Consider the following 6,632-nt stretch of genomic DNA (forward strand, 5'->3'; position numbering starts at 1 on the left):
ACAGTGTCAGACTTTATTTTTGGGGGGCTCCAAAATCACTGCAGATGGTGATTGCAGCCATGAAATTAAAAGATGCTTACTCCTTGGAAGAAAAGTTATGACCAACCTAGATAGCATATTCAAAAGCAGAGACATTACTTTGCTGACTAAGGTCCGTCTAGTCAAGGCTATGGTTTTTCCAGTAGTCATGTATGGATGTGAGAGTTGGACTGTGAAGGAGGCTGAGCACCGAAGAATTGATGCTTTTGAACTGTGGTGTTGGAGAAGACTCTTGAGAGTCCTTTGGACTGCAAGGAGATCCAACCAGTCCATTCTGAAGGAGATCAGTCCTCGGATTTCCTTGGAAGGAATGATGCTAAAGCTGAAACTCCAGTACTTTGGCCACCTCATGGGAAGATTGACTCATTGGAAAAGACTCTGATGCTGGGAGGGATTGGGGGCAGGAGGAGAAGGGGACGACAGAGGATGAGATGGCTGGATGGCATCACTGACTCGATGGACTTGAATCTAAGTGAACTCTGGGAGTTGGTGATGGACAGGGAGGCCTGGCGTGCTGCGATTCATGGAGTCTCAAAGAGTCGGACATGACTGAGAGACTGAACTGAACTGAACTGAACTGAGGGGCTTGCCCCTCTGCTAGTTTCCCTGGTAACCCGTGAGCCAATCTGCTGTCAGTTCCCCCTGTAACTGGCAGCCTCTACGCTTTCCCCCAGGTCAGGCCACTCAAGGTACCCACCCCTATGTCTTGCCTGTCAGCGGCTGCACACGGTGGAACACTGCTTTAGGACCTTGCTTCAGACGTGTAAGCTCCCTGATCCATTAAACCACTGATGTCTCTGTCGCTGACTCTGGGCTCTTTCTACAGTCTTTTTGTTTGTTTGTTTCAGCTGAAGGATAATTGCTTTACAATATTGTGTTGGTTTTTGCCATACATCAACATGAATCAGCCATAGTTATACATATGTCCCCTCCCTCTTGACCCTCCCTCCCACCTCCCACCGCATCCCACTCCTCTAGGTTGTCAAAGAGCCCTGGTTTGAGCCTTTCTCCAGTCTTAAGGCTGGGTGGGTACAGGCCTCGTAGGCCTATGAGGAACTGCCAGACAAAACTCCTGTTGGCTGTTGGGAGCTGAGGGCTGCCTCCCTGCAAGGCTGGCAGCAGGGACCATACCAGGCCAATGTGTGTAGCTGTTAAGTCTTCCAACATGTGGAGAAAGGCCCTGGCCTGGGGAGGAGAGGCAGCCCTGGCCAGAGGAAGGGGATGGAGCTCAGACACCCTCCCAACATCCAGACTTGGCTGAAGGACCCCAGACTTCCCAGTCACTTAGGGGCTCTTGAAGCTGGAACTCAGGCCAACTCAGCAGCTTCCTGGTTACAGAAGCATGAGAAGTGCTGGCCAAAGCATCTACCCCTTAGCCTGACCACCAATGAATGTCTCCATTGCAGCAGAACCTTCCAACTTGGCTCCTTTCTCTCAATCTCTGCAGCTTTCTCCTGTCCTTCCCAGAGTTTCAGTTTCAGATCCTCTCTCCATCCCTCCACCTCCCCACCCTTGAGCATCCCACTGATCCAAGCGCTGTCTCAGCTTCGGGGAAGAGCTGTGAGTGGGGAGGGTTGCAATGAGAGCAAGCAGCATTCGTGTCCTCAGGGAGAGTGGAGGTTTATCAGGCAGAAAAATGATTGAATTCTTTTGTGTGTGTCTTTTACAGCTGGGTGAAATCACCTCCAAATTATGATGGCTTTTGGGAGCTGGAGGGAAGAGGAAATTGAATATGTGTTTTTCTAAGTTCCGAGATATTGACTGAGAACTAATGGAGGGAAATGGATAATTGGCTAATTGATCAGGTCATTTATATTCTCAAACCTTCAGGTTAAGGGCACCCCCAGCTGGGTATGGCCTGTATTGTGTGCTTAGTTGCTCAGTCATGTCCAACTCTTCGCGACCCCATAGACTGTGGTCCACCAGGCTCCTCTGTCCATGAGGATTCTCCAGGCAAGAATACTGGAGTGGGTTGCCATGCCCTCCTGCAGGGGATCTTCCCAACCCAGGGATCGAACCCAGGTCTCCTGCATCGCAGGCAGATTCTTTACTGTCTGAGCCCCCGGGTATGGCCTAGTCCCTTGTTAGATCTGCCAGGATTTTGAAGGCTGGAAACCCCAGCCCATATGCCTTGCTGTGTCAGCGGTCCCCAAGACCACTCTCAGGTTTGGTGATGCTCTAGAAGGATTTACAGAACTTAGAAAACTATCATACTTTGGTTACAGTTAATACAAAGGATACAAATTAAGAGTTCCCATGCCGCAAGAAAGATCCAGCGCAGCTGAATACATAAATTAAACAAACAAACAAACAAAGGTGTACAGGGTGTAAGGCAGAGCATAGGAGAAATCAAGCATGAGTTTCCAGGTTCGTCTACCAGTGGAATCAGACAGCCCATCATGGTCCCAGGAGCAGCACGTGACAACACATATGAATTGTGGTCAACCAGCAAAACTCTTTTGAAAACTTAATATTGAGGCTTTTGACCTGTGGTGTTGGAGAAGACTCTTGAGAGTCCCTTGAACTGCAAGGAGAGCCAACCAGTCCATCCTAAAAGAGATCAGTCCTGAGTGTTCATTGGAAGGACTGATGTTGAAACTGAAACTCCAATACTTTGGCCACCTGATGCAAATAGGGTCTTTGAAAAGACCCTGATGCTGGGAAAGATTGAAGGCAGGAGGAGAAGGGGACGACAGAGGATGAGATGATTGGATGGCATCACTGACTCAATGGACATGAGTTTGGGTAAACTCCGGGAGTTGGTGATGGACCAAGAGGCCTGACATGCTGCCTCTCTGGGGTCACAAAAAGTCAGACTCGACTGAGCAACTGAACTGTCCTAAACTGAATTGAGGGTTTTTAATGGGGGTCATGTAGGCAGGAAGCAGCCTTGTGGACTGACCTTAGCTATTCAGTCTCCAACTCCCTTTCCCCCAAGAAGTCAAAATCATTTGGTATGGCCCAGGGCCCCAGGCAAACAAAAGCAAGCATTCCCCTTAAATGGCACTGTCAGTATCAACAATCCAACATGGCCCGAGGCCCCAGGCCCCAGGCCTACAAAGACTTGCTTATCAGGCTGCATACTTCAATGGCTCAGAGGTTTTCTTCCAAGAACTGATCAAAGTCAGTCTTAAAGATTTAGAACTTGTACAATTAGGACAACATAGGCCTCCTGGGTTAACCTTTTCTTTATTTTTCTTCTGCGTGATGATTTCTTTTTTAATTAGAGGATGATTACTTTACAATATTGTGATGGTTTCTGCCATACATTAACAGGAATCAGCCTAGGTGACATGTCCCCTCCCTCTTAAACCTCCTTCCCACCTCCCTCACATCCCATCCGTCTAAGTTGTCACAAGAGCACTGGCTTTGGGTTTCCTCTTTCTTACAGCAAATTCCCTCTGGGTATGTATTTTACATATGGAGTGTATAGGTTTCAATGCTGCTGCTGCTGCTGCTAATCTCAAATCATCCCACCTTCTCCCTCCCCTACTGGGTCCAAAAGTCTGTTCTCTGTGTGCATCTCCATTTTTGCCCTGTGGACAGGTTCATCAGCACCATCTTTCTAGATGGGTTAACTGTTTCCACATGCTTGTCATGGCAGCTCCATCTACTGCAAAGGTGCGGGGCAGGGCGGGGCAGGGGGCGGGGGTGGGGCGTGGGCTGAGGGCGTGGGCACGGTGCTGATTTCTAGTTAAACTCTTATTTTCTTCACCTTTATTGGAAATCATATGTCAATTCTGTCTCCCTATACCCACCAGTCATTTGGTCATAAGTAAGTAAATGTTAGTCGCTCAGTCGTGCCCAACTCTTTGCAACCCCATGGACTGCCCCCCACCAGGCTCCTCTGTCCGTGGGATTCTCCAGGCAAGAATGCTGGAGTGGGTTGCCATTTCCTTCTCCAGGGGATCTTCCCGACCCAGGGATCGAACCCGGGTCGCCTGCACTGCAAGCAGATTCTTTACCGACTGAGCTACAAGGAAGCCCACTTGGCCATACTGAATCATTTTTGCAAGGCTTACCAGCCCTCAGGGTTATAATTTTTTTTTTAATCCAACTTTATTTTAGAACAGTTTACATTTAATAAAAATTGCCAAGATCATACAGAGTTCCCAAGTACCCAAATATCCAATTTCCTACTATTGTTAATATCTTACTGTCATATGGTACACTTGTTGCAATTAAAGAGCCAGTATTAATGCATTCTTGTTAACTAAAGTTCATACATCATTCAGATTTCCTTAGTTTTTACCTAATGTCCTTTTTCTTTTTCTTTTTTTGGTCACACTCCACAGCATTTGGGATCTTAGTTCCCCAACCAGGGCTCAAACCCACATTCCCCAAATTGGAGGGTGGATTCTCAACCACTAGACCACAGGGAAGTCTTCTACCTAATGTCCTTTTTCTGTCCTGGGATCGTATCCAGGACACTTCGTTACAGTTAAACATCGTGCCTCCTTGGCCCCTTCTTGGCTGTGACAGTGTCTCAGACCTTCCTTGTTTTTGGTGAGCTGGACAGTTCTACAGAATGCTGGTCAGTATTTTTCTGAATGTTCCACAATTGAGATTTGTCTGATGTTTTTCTCATGACTTGACAGGTGTGATGGGTGTTTTGAAAGACCCCAGAGATAAAGTGTGATTCTCATCACATCTTATCAAGAGTATACACTATCACCATGAATTATCACTGTTGACATGCACCTTGATCACCTAGCTAAGGAAACGTTTGTCAAATTTCTCCGCTGTAAAGTTCCTCTCCCCTCTGCGGCTTTCCTTGCTGTCCTCTTTGGAAGAAAGTCCCTAAGTCAAGCCCACACCTAAGGAGTAGGGAGTGATGCTCTGTTTCCTTGAGTTATGGAATACATTCATAAATTACTTGGAATTCTTCTTCTTCATAGGAGAGTTGACCTTCACTCCCATTTTAAAAATTCAATTATTTATTTATATCAGTATAGACCCATTGATATTTATTTTGTACTTGGGTTATAATCCACTATTACTTTATTTTCTTGTTTTGCCTTTGACCTTTGGGAACTCTTTTAGTTAGTCGTTGGGTCCCTTTGACATACCCCATTATCATAGGTTTTGTATTTGTTGGAAAGCAATGGCACCCCACTCCAGTACTCTTGCATGGAAAATCCCATGGACGGAGGAGCCTGGAAGGCTGCAGTCCATGGGGTCGCTAAGAGTCAGACACGACTGAGCGACTTCACTTTCACTTTTCACTTTCATGCATTGGAGAAGGAAATGGCAACCCACTCCAGTGTTCTTGCCTGGAGAACCCCAGGGACGGGGGAGCCTGGTGGGCTGCCGTCTATGGGGTCGCACGGAGTCGGACACAAATGAAGCGACTTAGCAGCAGCAGCACCTCTTTGCTCTCTGATAGAATTGGATGCTCCAGGCTCCTCTTGTATATTTCACGCTCCACAGAATCTGCCGATTCTCCAAGGGGTTATCATTTTTAACCTGGCCTCTGCATCTTGAAATTGCAGAATGTCATATTGAAAGATGTCTGAATACCACATACTCCACCCCTTTGTTTCTTGATAATTAAAAAAATATTTGCTTATTTGGCTGTATCAGGTCTCAGCTGCTGCGCATGGGGTCTTCCTTTGTGGTGCACAGGCGTCTCTCTAGTTGTATCAGTAGGGCTCCATGGTTGCAGCACTTGGGCTTTGTCGCCCTGGGACATGTGGGATCTCAGTTGCCCTACCAAGGATCAAACCCATATCCTCTGCATCGAAGGATGGATTCTTAACCACTGAACCACCAGGGAAGTCCCCACCCCTCACTAATTTTTATTCGCAGAAGTAAAACAAGAAACAGATTGAATTGCACTCCAAGAGACCTCCTGGAAATTGCTTTCTGGAATACATTTTATTAGAACTTGCTTTTATATTACTTTCCCTTGCTCCATAAAGTCGAAATACAACTAAAATACAACTTCTGATGAGCAGAGACATCTAGTTAGTGCTGCTGTTTAATGCAGGTCTTGCTGGAGATGCTCGAAGCTTGAGCCCTTTTGCTACCTAACTTGATTCTGCACCTTATTCTATACAGACATTTGGCTACATTTTCTTTTTATAAAGCCATTAAGTATTTGATGATAATCATTCCCATGGAGACTGTAAATTGCATTTTCTTAGGGAAACAGAAGTGCTTACATTTTATCACTGTACTTATTGCATAATTGATTTTTAAAATTTTATTTATTTATTTTTGGCTGCACTGGTTCTTTGTTGCTATGCAGGCTTTCTCTAGTTGCAGCGAGTTGGGGCTACTCTAGTTGCAGTGCGCAGGCTTCCCCTTGCAGTGGCTTCTCTGGTTGCTGAGTATGGGCTCTAGGGCGCATGGGCTTCAGTCTCTGTGGTGCATGGACTTAGTCCCCCATGGCATGTGGAATCTTCCCAGACCAGAAATTAAACCTGCGTCTCCTGCATTGGTTGGTAGATTCCTAAACGCTGGACCACCAGGGAAGTCCATCACTGATTTTAAATCTAAGGAGTTTGTGCAAAAAGTGGACTGGATTCTAAAAGGAAGCAATCCCCTGGTTGGGACAGTATAGGAATACCAAAGGCGCCAACTCAGAGTCC

This window comes from Oryx dammah, unplaced genomic scaffold (genome assembly GCF_014754425.2).
Source record: "Oryx dammah isolate SB20612 unplaced genomic scaffold, SCBI_Odam_1.1 HiC_scaffold_2, whole genome shotgun sequence".
NCBI lineage: Eukaryota > Metazoa > Chordata > Mammalia > Artiodactyla > Bovidae > Oryx > Oryx dammah.